This window comes from Lycium barbarum, chromosome 11, assembly GCF_019175385.1.
Source record: "Lycium barbarum isolate Lr01 chromosome 11, ASM1917538v2, whole genome shotgun sequence".
Classification (NCBI taxonomy): Eukaryota; Viridiplantae; Streptophyta; class Magnoliopsida; order Solanales; family Solanaceae; genus Lycium; species Lycium barbarum.
Window position 1 is genome coordinate 93,915,481 of NC_083347.1, and position 12,814 is coordinate 93,928,294.

Sequence of the window (12,814 nt, forward strand, 5' to 3'; positions counted from 1 at the left end):
GACGGTCAAGAAAGGCAGAATTTTCAGGAAATTGAGTTAATAAGGGAAAATAAGACATGGTTAAAAAGTTGAGTTTCGGCGGAAGAAGAAAAGGTAAGGAGTTGGAACTTAGGGTTTACTGAAGAAGGAAAGAACATGAGTGATGGTAGGCTATGATTTCTTGCCTTATATACATTCAAACCGAGAAGTTGAAGAGTTGGGGGTTTAAATAGCATCAATTTCCAAGGCAAACTTAAGTCAGCCTTGTGCCCAGTATCATAATTGACTGTCGGCGTCATGCAGTAGTACATTAAAGCTAGTTTCAATGGTTGTCTTTTCAGTTAGATAAACCAGACGGTTTATGTTCCCGCCATTGAATAGTTTCGGTAATGTTTTAAATTCGTTCCTCGGAGTCAATGCTTTCCATCGAAAAATGGAGGGGCTATCTATATACATGGGGAAGCATCGCTTGACACGTGGCATATCAATAGCAAGACATGTGACGGTAATGATGGAGACATTACGGGAAGTCTTTATGAAGACTTCGATTTCAACCGAAGTAATCAGTTGAAATGAAATTACTACGGGTTATCATTGGGTCGGATCATTGAATGAGAATAATACGTTTGAGAGCCGTTACATAATTGGATCAAATCTGAGATAAGCGTTACGATTAGCATTAAGTGGACATTTATGGCTCATTATTAGTCATAATTAATAGATAATCAAAGCCAGCGGGCTGATTCTTGTACTATAAATAAGAGCCCAACATTCATGTTAAGGGCATCTGATTCTGAGATTACAATAATCACTACATTTTATGCTTAAACAATACAACATATTTATCTATACTCTTTTGTTTCGAGTTTATAGTGTTCCTCAAGGCTAAGTGATCATCTGGAGTTATCTTCATTGAAGGATTCCTTCTGAGTTCAAACGGCCCAGACTTATTTTTTGTCTTATTTTTATTTGATTTCACTATCTATTGTTCTTTACTTATACTTTATATCACAAATCAATCCACATATCTTTTAAACCACTAACAAATTCAGTTATACCCTTTTTAGGGGTAAACAAGTTCCTAAGTAAAAAATTATGTAGAAGACTAACTATTAGCAAGGAAATTGTCCAAAAGAAAACAAACAGTCAACTATTAGCAGCAACGAGGAACACCAAAAGTAGACACTATCTCAAAGCTTAAACTTCGTTAAATAATTCCTTAGTTTCCTCCTCATTGTGCTGCTAAGCTTTCACCTAAAGAAAATTATCTAGAGAAACCCCCTGGATTCAAAATATATATATATATATATATATATATAAGGCATTTTTGGTGCATTCACCTACCACAATTCTATGGTCTCTGGTGCTCTCTATTCTTACTCTCTATCTATAGGCACATCATTCCCTTAAGAAACTACTCAAGAAGAGCAACAACATCCAGTACCATGGAGTTTAATGTTCAACACACCAACTAATACTACCACAATAACTGCTATTGCAAAAGATTACTGCTTGTTGAAATTAGTGCAAAAGGAAAATGACTAACAAGAACCCCAAGCAATATGTAGCAGAATTTAACAACACTTAAGAAAAATGCATAGAGTGCAACTCTTACAGGTTATTAGTCACACGATTGTCTTCATCTGAGTTATTTCAGCCTCCGTATAGTCTTTTCGGCATTTCCCGAGCATTGATTGGCTCATTTTTTATCCGAGGGGCCGGTGGCATGCTTCTCGAGGTGTCTAGATGGGATTCGGGCAACTTTTGTGAAATATAGGCTTAAAGTGAAAAGTGGTTGACCCAAAGTTGACTTTTGGGTAAACGGACCTTTGTCGGGATTCCGTCAATTCGGAGAGGTCCGGATGGTCATTTAGAACTTGCGTGTATATTTAGTTCGGTTCCCAATGCACTCGGGTGCATTTTGGGACTTGGGTTGGGAAATTGGAATTAAGGCATCGAGGGTTAACTCGGTCAACGAGGCCTCCGTTGGAAATTCTGAGGCCACGGGCGCATTCGTAGCGTGTTTTTATGTGTGTCTATGTGTATAGTATGTGAGCAGATGGCCTTGGGAATTAGTCAAAAAATCGGATCAAATTGTGAAACTTGGGTAAGTTTCTAGTGTCTGGGGCCTACTTTGGCGGCACCAGCACCGCAGCAGCGGTACCGCTGGAGCGGTCCAAGCATTTTTGGGTTGGACTCTGAAGCAGTCGAGGGACCGCTGGAGCTGTCCCAGTGTCGCCAAAGCGGGTGACGGGCAGTGTGTATAATTAATGAAGTGTTAAAAGCTTTTTAGACCCTCATTTGTTTCCATTTCGAAATTAGAGCTTTTGGGGACTGTTCTTGGAGATATTTTGGGAATACTCTTAAAGGTAAATCTTGCTATCCCTCTTCTATTTCATTAATCCTTATCATCATAGATTTTCCCTTTCCTTTAATAATCCCTTAGTAATAGAAGATGGAAGTGGGTTTTGATGAACTATTTCCCTAGGCTTATTAATTATAAAACTGATGGTGTTTATGTTAGATTTTGATGAATCTAAGCTTGTTAATCATATATCTTCCATTTCTAGTGTTGAATTTTGGAATGAAAGAGTTAGGGTTTATACCCAAATTGGGGGTTTTGCTTCAAATTCAAAATTGGGTTAATTTAGCAATTAGTGGTTGGGTTATGATCACCTAGTTCTTAATTAGATATTTTGCTTCCAAATTTCCCGCTCTGCCATTGTGGGCCCCGTTTTCCCAATTTCTAGGGTTAGAATTGACCTAAATTGAATAGTAGCAATATTAGTATCGTTCTTCTTGATTTCTAATCTAGATTTCAAATATGCCTAGACTACTTTGGTTCTGAAGCTCAGCGGAAAGGCAAGGCGAAGGAGTGAGTTGTTGGTGTTTGCGGTTCGACTATCCAGGTAGGTTATGGCTTACCCTTCGTATAGCGAAGCACATATTGAAATTATATTGTCAGAGCCAGCATGCGAACCTTCGGGTATGAAGTTGGGTTGGATATTGCCTTAGGTTGGGCCCTGTTGTGTGTTGGACTAGCCACCCCGTTGCGTGTTGGACTAGCCACCCCGTTGTGTTATGATTTGATTATTCTATTGTGTTGACTTGTTACCATGGGTTGTTGATAGATATTGGATTCTGTTTTATCATCTCGATGATGACATTGTTGGCATACCCACTGTTGGTACTTGTGATTCAGTTATACTATTGGCAGTGTTGGTATTTGTGATTCAGAAATATTATTGGCATACCCTTTGTTGGTACTTGTGATATTGAGCATGATTATTGATGTTGATTCATGCATTGCACGCACTCTCATTTTCATGATACACTGTTGAGATACTGATGATATTTGATGACGCATTTTGATGAGCTGGGCTCGATTTTACTTGAGTGACGTGAGATTGTAACAACCCGATATTTTAAACTAATACTTGCATTTTCAATTGACCATATCTTTATAGTAAGGATATATTTACTTCGCACTCCCTACGTGAATTTGAGGATATATGAAAATTTCGTCCTTTAGATTGTGTTAATATTTATAAAGGGGTTTCATTGGTGTTGCTATATATATAATGTTTTGGGCAGCAAACTTTTATATTAATCCAAAGATATTTAGTAACTTGGGCAGCCCCCTTTCCATCCTTATCCAAAGTATTATAAATTACTTTTGTGACATGAAGCACCTCTTATTTTTCATTTCTTCATGCCAAAGAAACATCAATTCTCTCTCTTTCTTATCATCATAGATAATTCATAAAAACCATCAGATTCTTCCACCAAATCAACCAAAGAGACTTGTTCTTGTTGAACCACAAGCTACTCCTCCTTTTTGTGGTAAGTTACTAATCCCGTTTTTGAACTGATTAGTTGTTAGTTTTAAGTGAGCCAAGATGATCTAGAAAGCTATTTCATAGATCTACAACTTTTGTTTAGGCTCCAAAACCTAGTATTGCTTGTATTTACTCGAAAAGGGGTGATGAAGTACAGGGACGGTGCTGCCCATATTCTATTTTACAAACCCTCCATGTACTACTGTTAGTATGTTGAGCATATATTTTTGTACGAAAGTGATATTTGGGTGATTTAAATTTCTCTAGAACCCCAAGACATATATCTACAATTTTCATTAGACCACAAAGTCTATTTTTGCTGTTTACCCCTTTGAAACTGAGTCACAATACAAGACAGTAGTACTGTCTAGAATTTCTGTTTTGCTAGTTTAGGCTGATTTTTACTGATATCATGTTTAGTTTCGATGTGCTGAAACCATTGAAATTAATTAGATATTTGATTGTGTATTTAAGTTATATATATACTCTTGTACAAGCTAAGGTAAATTGGCTAAGGAAATCGACATATTTATTTGATCGTCGCTTTGGGAATTTATAACTTCTTGATGTTTGTTTGAGCTTTAGAAGCACTAAAGCTCCAAGATTTGCACCTAAACTTGAACTTTTCTTTCAATTTATATTGTTTGAGGTATTGCGAGAAGCTTGAATTTTGGTGAAATAGTATCTACATTAAATTGTTGTTATATTGATCTTGTTGCTACTTTAATGGTTTACTTTCTTTGTTGGTTGAGAAAGAAATCTTGAGACACTTCAATATGATAACGTTATCATTGAGGGTATAAATTTGTAATCACTACAAAAATAAATGGTTTTAGCAACGGACTAAATCCGTCGGTAAATAGCATATAGCTGTTGCTAAACCAATATAGCTACAGAATAACTACAGAATTGAATCCGTCAGTTAAATCCTCGTAGCTAGCAATTTGCCGACAAAAAAAATGAATCCGTCGCTGGATTAACGATGGATTGGCGACAGATTTTATTTGTTGCCAATATGAGCGACGAATGAAATCCATCACGATGTTAATAATTTCCGTCGCTAATTGTATGAGTTATTTCGTCGTTTCTTCTGAGTGGCGACCAATAGTTTTTGTCGCCAATTCCGTAGCCAATTCTTTTAATACACATTTCTGCATTCCTTTTGGCAACGAAAATAATTTGTCGCAACATTTGAAATCCGTCGCAAATCTTTTTTATTTTTTATTTTATATAATATTTTAAATACACCTGTCCAAGCATATATTAGATACTCATGTAATAACTTAATTAATAGAAACTAATATTCTACAAGGTCCAAAATACATAGCAGAATGCAAAATAAGTTTGGAGCATCCACAACGATAATATCTAAACCGAAAAATCCAAAATCATATGCAACATCCATAAAGTCCAAACAACAAAACTAACAACCATAAAGTCCAAACCACAAAACTAACTAATGAGAGACTGGAGAGCCACGATCATCATCAGAAACCGATGCATGAACTTGATCAATGTTGGCAGTAGCTGGAGCTGAAACTATAGGTGCCATAGATGATGGATGGTTGTTAGGAGTGTCCATCTGAGAAGAGACTGAAGGATTCAATCCACGTACCCGCTCAACAATAATAGGAAGCAAGTGATCAGTCAGTGCAGGAATTATGCTATCAGTCAGTGCAGGAATTAATCGCGTCACTAACTCATCCAAAGTTCCCGTCGATGCTGGTTGAGCATTCAGAGGAGGTACTGAGGATGTAGCATCAGATGCAGAAGAAGGACGAAGATTCGGCCCATAATATAAGTGTGCTTGAGATCCAAGACCATATATTCTTATTTTCTTTACCCCTTATACGGCTTCGTAATAGGCTTGACATTGATCAACTTCAGATTGAGTTTGTGACTGATTTTGTAGTATTTCTTGATATTTTTCCTGTAAAAGAGAGTGATAATTAGTTAAACTCATTTCACTAACAGTAAGCACATGTACGAGAACCATTAAATACAACAAGAATAATGCTCTGAAAGCTTCAATACAATTCAAGATATCTCTGTCTAACTGAAGCTTCTTTTTTATTTTTTATTTTTAAGTTTTGATAAGTTCAGAGAACAATTCAAAAGCTGAACATCAACAATATAACCAGATTGGTGGTTTCTAAACTAACCACCATGAATTAAACAAAACAGTTATTAAACTATAACTGTGAAAATACCTAAATGAAACACCAACAGTATTCTCAAAACATACATCAATTAACATATCTATAAAATAAATAATCTGGTCCTAGAAAAAACAATAAATGATGTTTCATCATAACACACACCCACACAATAAACAGTTATACTTTCCCCTATTACCTCATAAAAATAACTGGCATGTGCATCTGGCACAAGAAACTGGCTTTCAAAATTTTCTTTTTTTATGATGAGAGTTCTTCTGGATAGAGTGGCTACTGATAATGCAGTTAAAAGGTTTGGAGTGAATTTATCTTCCATCTGTAGCTGTTGTACTACTAATCACTATGAGAAGACTAGTTACCATTTGTTTAGTTGTGGTTATATTGCTAATCAAGTTTGGACTTTCTTCTGCAATTCATGTGGAATTAATCTGATCCATGGACAGGTTAATACAAAAAGCTATGAAGTGGTGGTTGGCAAAGCCTAAAAATGAGGTTCATAAAACCATTTTACAATGCTTACCAACTGTCATATGCTGGCAAATATGGAAAAGCAAGTGCACTGCCAGGTTTGATAATAAAACTATGTCTCACTGGTTCATTATCCAGCAAGTGACCAAGATGATCACTATGATCATTCATTTACAAGCACTACGATCACTATAATCATTCATTTACAGTTCCTTGACCTGCAACTACTAAATTGCAAAGCAAGCTCGCGAGCTAGTAAAAAGAAAACCACTTACTAAATAATGAGATATAAGTGTTCTCCAAGCAAGTCCTCTAGTTGCACCAGCAGCAAGCCTTGCTGGCCAAACGAGCTTGAAATCACCATTCCTAACACCAGTACTAAGATTACTATGTAAAAGGGAATACAAACTTACATTCTGCATATGCTGATACACCAAAAATCTTTCAGTATCAACTATATAAAAACCTAATGAAGGCACTAAATTTGGTTGCCTAAGTTGCCCCAACTGATTCATCTCGGACCGAAATTGTTTTTCGCCTATTTACAACTACTCAGCCTTTTAATAGCTAATGCAGATCCATTCGGCAACATAGCTCTATAAGAAACACCATTCCTAGTTGAAATTACAATATTTCCACTATCAAAAGAATTAGTACCTACTAATAAATCATTAAGCTTAATCTTGTTAATAAGTTTTTGAAACAATGTAAACTGAACAATCTTAAAAGCTCTCAACTTTTCAACCCAATCACTACCATTATTACTACTACCTTTACCATCACCAAGCTCTCTATCTTCCTAGTTTGGCTGAATCAAAAACCATCTCCAAATCCCAAATCCAAGAATTAAAGATCCTAAAGCACCAACACCATCAACAGCTATAATAATAACAAGACTCTTATTACTCAACTTACTACATTTATTTCCAAGTGGGTTCCCACAAAGTCCATTATTCCCTTCAACAACTAACTATGCTCTCTAAAAGATGCGAATAAATATGTGCAAAGATCAATGAAAGAATCTGTGCAGAACTTAGTAATCACTAGTTACTACCAAACAAAAATTTCAAACAAGCGGATGTGAAGAGTAAATGGTAAAGATTGGACCCAAGTCCCGAGTAGGAGAAGCTGCATTTTTTGGTGTACCAGAACTTCATATAGATAACAGGTGCATAGATAAAAATCCAACTCTTTATTCAACATTAAGGAGCCAAAGAATTATAGCGGCTTACAAAAAATTACTTAGTTCAAATAAACCAATTATAGATCTGTTAAGAAACAAAAATTATCTCGAATCAACTAGCTTACATAGATGAAGATGAGTGAGCTTACATCATAGACCATTGCAAGCATTGATATAAAAAACCAACTTATGTACACTTGAGTTCTACAGCCAGAAGAAGATGCTTAAAGTAATGAAACTAAAGTCAGAATACCAAAAGGTGATTTACTTGCAGAAGTATACAAAATTGACCATATGCATAAATTTAATACATTAACATGATGGTGCCCAATTCCCAGCTCAATGATAATAAAATCCAACGGTTCTCGGTTGGTATGATATACTAGGATAAAAGCATCCAAAAACACAAGCATTACTTAACTCACTAGAAGGACATGGATTTTAAGATAAATATTAAAAGTTTCCCAACTCCACATTTGACACACCAGAAAAACCTTTATTTGACACACCGAACCGTTTCAACCGGTCCAACCTGCCAATCTCAAATGGTATTGATCCAGCAATTTTATTGTCATTTAGCAAAAAGGTGTTCAAGAATTTGCACTTAATAAACTCAGGTGGTACAGAACCAGTAAAAGAGGTACCAGAAAGATCAAGATTAACTAAATAAGGTAACCAAGAACAAATTTGAACAGGTAGTGAATCTGAAAGTGACTTCCTAGAAAGATCAAGTGATTGAAGTGAACTACAAAACTGAAGATCAGGTGGTAGTGAACCAGATAAAGACATAGAAGTAAGTTGAAGTGAAATGAGCCTACTTTGAGAAACCAAAAGCAGAATTATTGATTTACTCTGCTAAAAAAATATGAGTGTTCAGAAAACATATTTGTTAACATAAAAAAATGAACTGAAATCAGACAGTACATGACTGTAAATCTGCCATTTTATATAATGGTAATGCTAATCTTGGATTAGATAGCTTTGCAAATGGTTGTGTAGTTGAGTTGATATTTAACCATTCCCCTTCCATCTAGTATGTTAAAAACTTACTCGTACCCAGTGTTTAACAAATACCTATCAAGACTTGTTTGGTGTTTAAATTAAACTAACGGATGCAGACGGGGTTTTTTTTACTCACTTTTGTTGTGATTAAGTATTTTACCTATCTAGTACTGTGTCTTAATTTCTGGCATGGCTTTTACTCTTGGTTTCCTTATAAGCATCATTTATATATGTAGTTAATGTTTCCCACTATGTTTAAGATAGTGTCTTTAAGTAGCTTTGAGGAGATTCCATCTTTTAAACAAACTTGCCTTCTGTGCAGGGATTATGTGAGCAGATTGTAAAGGTTTTGCTGATAGTGGTGCAACTATTTTGATCAGGTTTGGCTTCTAATATTGCTATCAGCCATTGGCTTTCGCTCTTTTCTTGAATGTGATGGGACTAAACAAAGAAACTTCCTATAGAAGATTATAGAATGTTGGACTCACATGCACGATTCGGGCTCGCTCACCAACAAAAGATTTTCCATCATGACCGTGTGTATGGACGTGCAAATGTACCTCACTTGGTGTTGGATCCCGACCCTTTTTAATAGCGTATACAAGAAAAAAAATATACATAGTTTAGTAACTTCCAAAACCAACAAAAACAGCAACCAATGTCACAGTAGAGAATATATTTTGACATATTCCTTTTACATATGCAGAGTCCATATTAGAATATGTTCATGAAAATTTAAAAACTAATTGAAGGCAGGAAATCAGTAAAAAGTTATGGTGAAAATGAGAGAATTTTTTTTAAAAACTAATAGTATTAATTAGTTTGTGGCGGTCCATGAACCCATACAGTCAATGGATAACCGATCCTGATCATTATCTTCAGAATTTGTTCGCAAATAGGCTATATCGCAAGTCCAATAAACACAATTATAGAATACATGTCTTTCTAATTGGATATGTAGGTAACTGCCATAGCCGGCTCATAGTATATTAAAAATTTAGAATTTGACATGATCAAGAAAAAGGATCAACACTAATGAAAGCTTGTTCCTGTAATTAAGTCATACGTTACATCCGTTCGGTGGCACCCAATTCTCATACGTTATGTCTGTTACTATACCCGAAATAATGAGTAATTGACTCAATTAATGAGTGAAAATGTGCTATTTTTATTGCTCAGCAAATTTTTTTAGTGAGAAAATTAGAGATAAAGGCCAATTCTTTTATATAATTATATAGATTTTCAGCATTTTCAACCTGCAACTGATGAAGCAGTCTAAATTTCCGAAAACAACAAATAACTTACAAGTACACTTGCCAACATAAACATAGTGCAGCAACTGATGAGGCATTCACCTTCATGATGGCAATTTAGTTAGGCAAACGCCTAAGCCACAGAATTAACTTACAAGTCTCTTGTGATGCTCTCCGATGGAAATAGAGCCGCCCGTGTGAGTCCCACTAGCAACTGCATCCTTACCGCCACGACGATTCTTTGAAGCTGTTTTTGATTTTTCAATAACCTTAGGATCTGCCCAATATTTCTTCCAACTTTCCCATGTTTCTTTCGGAACATAAACTGGCCGAATTCCCTCACTTTTTATTGAGCTAACGAAATCACAGTACCTTCTCGCTGCCTTTCTACGCCATTGCTTCCTCACTTCACTGTCAATCGAAGAATCCCAATAGAATGCCTTCTGAAATAATTTTACAGAGTAGAGTATAACAATAAACTCATCATCTCAGCAAAAAACAATTATAAGACATGAGTTATAAGAAAAGCACCATCAGTCACCCAATAAACGGGAAAGTAAAAGAACTGCGGCTTTCTCTAATAGGTGAAAAGAATGAGATGTTGCCCGTGTTGCAAGGAATTGAGACAGAGGGATTATTAGACATGTTCTTGGTTACTTACTATGACAGCTTCGATTAAGAATAAAGCTCTACATCTCATAGTCAAAGTTAAATAAAAAAAAACTATTTTTCGTTCTGAACACTAACTGTAATTAGTGACAAACGTTTCAGTTATTATACCTCAAATTCTCCGTGATAAAAATCTTGTCTCTTGTGAGACACTTTTCCAGTTAACTCCATTAGGCTCAATTTCATTCTTGAAAATCTCAGTTATCGTCTCAGAGCATAATCTCGATGGTTCCAACCTGGACAAATTTGAAGACATTATATGAAGTCTATTATAAAGCAATTACAGTATAAAAATAATAATGGTGCAAGCAGAAACTAACCCTGAAGGAGAAAGAAAAATAAGTGTCCGCTGCACGTTACTGTTGCTCTCACCTTCACCTACTGCATCACTCTGAGCAGATGAACCTTCACCTATTGCGTTTCTCTGAGTAGACGCACCCTCGCCTATTACGTTGCTCTCATTAGGTATTATAGGAGATGATTCAAAAATGGACGGGGTACTACCATGACCTGATGTTTGAATGGGTGGCGTAGTAGTAGGACATGTTTGAACTTGGTCTTGCCCACCTGAGGAATTGGTACCACCTTGTTGAGAACTAACTGGGGGGACAGGAAGGCATATTACCTCGACCAGCGCTACCTCAACCTCTAGTTGAGGTCTTGATTACGCGGCCTATGCTACCTCGACCTCTGCCACGAGCCATATCTACAAGAAAAAAAAAAGGCAATCATCTTTTAGATAATCGGCATGAGAGTAAGCAATTGAAACCACTGATTACACACAAAAAATGGGCAGTAAATTATTGGTTTTGCACAATAATTTTATTATTGAAATTCGGCCAACTTCCTGTGACCAAATTCACAGAAACATGTTAGGTTTATGGATCCTCACTTTCCTGATGAAATTTTTGTAAGGAAAGTTAAAGGATGAATGTCAAGCTGTATATAAAAGCTGATCAGTTAAAATGAAAGAAGTCAAAACGCCACAAAAGGCCCATTTGCAGTAGTAAACTCAGGTTAATACCTTAAATGTTAAGAAATGAAAGAGATCATCACTGTTACATCCGACATTTTTGCATATTCGAAAAATTTGAGATAACTTGGCTTGTAATGAATAAGGCCATAATTGGACCTTACTTGGTATGACTGTGTTGGCTATGAATACATTGGTGTGGAATTACGAAAGGAGGCCAAAGGCAAAGTTGGAATTTTGGAAACTTGTGCCATGAATTACAATTATTTAGCCAACAATTGGGCACAAAAAAAAAAAGAAATAAGGCCCAACCGGCCATATGCCCTTGACCCAAGCCCATGGAATTAATTTCCATGTGGTAATATATATTCATCTATATCCTATAGAAGCTTCAAGAAAAACAAAGAACAAACAAGAGAAAAAGAGAGAGAGAGAGAGAGCACGGCCAAGAGGAGAAGAGAAAGAAAAGAAAGAAAAAATTTCTTGGAGCCTAATCTTGGTTCAAAAAATTCATTTCTTGTGGGATTATTACCAAGCTCAAGGTTCTCTACAACTTGGTATAATTATTTTGGCAAGAGGACAACTCTAGTGGCAAGTGAAGAACTTGAAGGAAAGGTAAGGATTCTATGCTTTTGTTATGTTATGGAAGGTATATGTATGATGTAGTGTGTGGAAATGAATGAAAAGCATGAAAATTTTGTGTCTTGGGATGTATTGCATGTTGGCCGTGTGCATATATATATATATATATATATATATATATATATATATTGCATGCCTATGATGACTTGAATTCATGTTGGAATCTTGTTGTAGTTAATGTGCGAATTGTATTAGAAATGAAAGTTGAATGAATTAGTGGAAGTTGGAAAAAAATAGGTTGTGGCCGTGTGGTGTGATGTGGATAATGGAATGTGAATAAATTTTATTAGTATGTTAAATGTGTAATTGTGAAGTGAATGAAAGAGTAATGGTTTTTGTTGTTATGGAAAAATGATTATTAAGTTGTTGTAGGAAAACATGCAAGTTTATTATAATTATGTAAATGCGGAAGTGAAAGTAGGAAGATGCAAATTATGGTTATCATTGATGGAGTTGGAAGGTAAGAATATGTTATGGATGTTTATGCTAAAAGATTGGAAGTTGTGGGCGAAATCTGCCCTTAGTAGGAAACTTGTATATTGCGTATATCTTGAGTATATCTTGTGAAAATGGTATGATATGCCCTGAAATATGTTGTAATGATCTTGATAAGTGTTGAATATGAAAAT

General features: G+C 35.7%; 2 pseudogenes; both read right to left on the minus strand.

Moving 5' to 3' along the window:
* Positions 1–5,079: 5,079 nt before the first annotated feature.
* Positions 5,080–11,641, minus strand: LOC132619988 (uncharacterized; annotated as a pseudogene).
* LOC132617356 (probable inactive receptor kinase At1g27190) lies at positions 6,371–8,589 on the minus strand (annotated as a pseudogene).
* Positions 11,642–12,814: the final 1,173 nt, after the last annotated feature.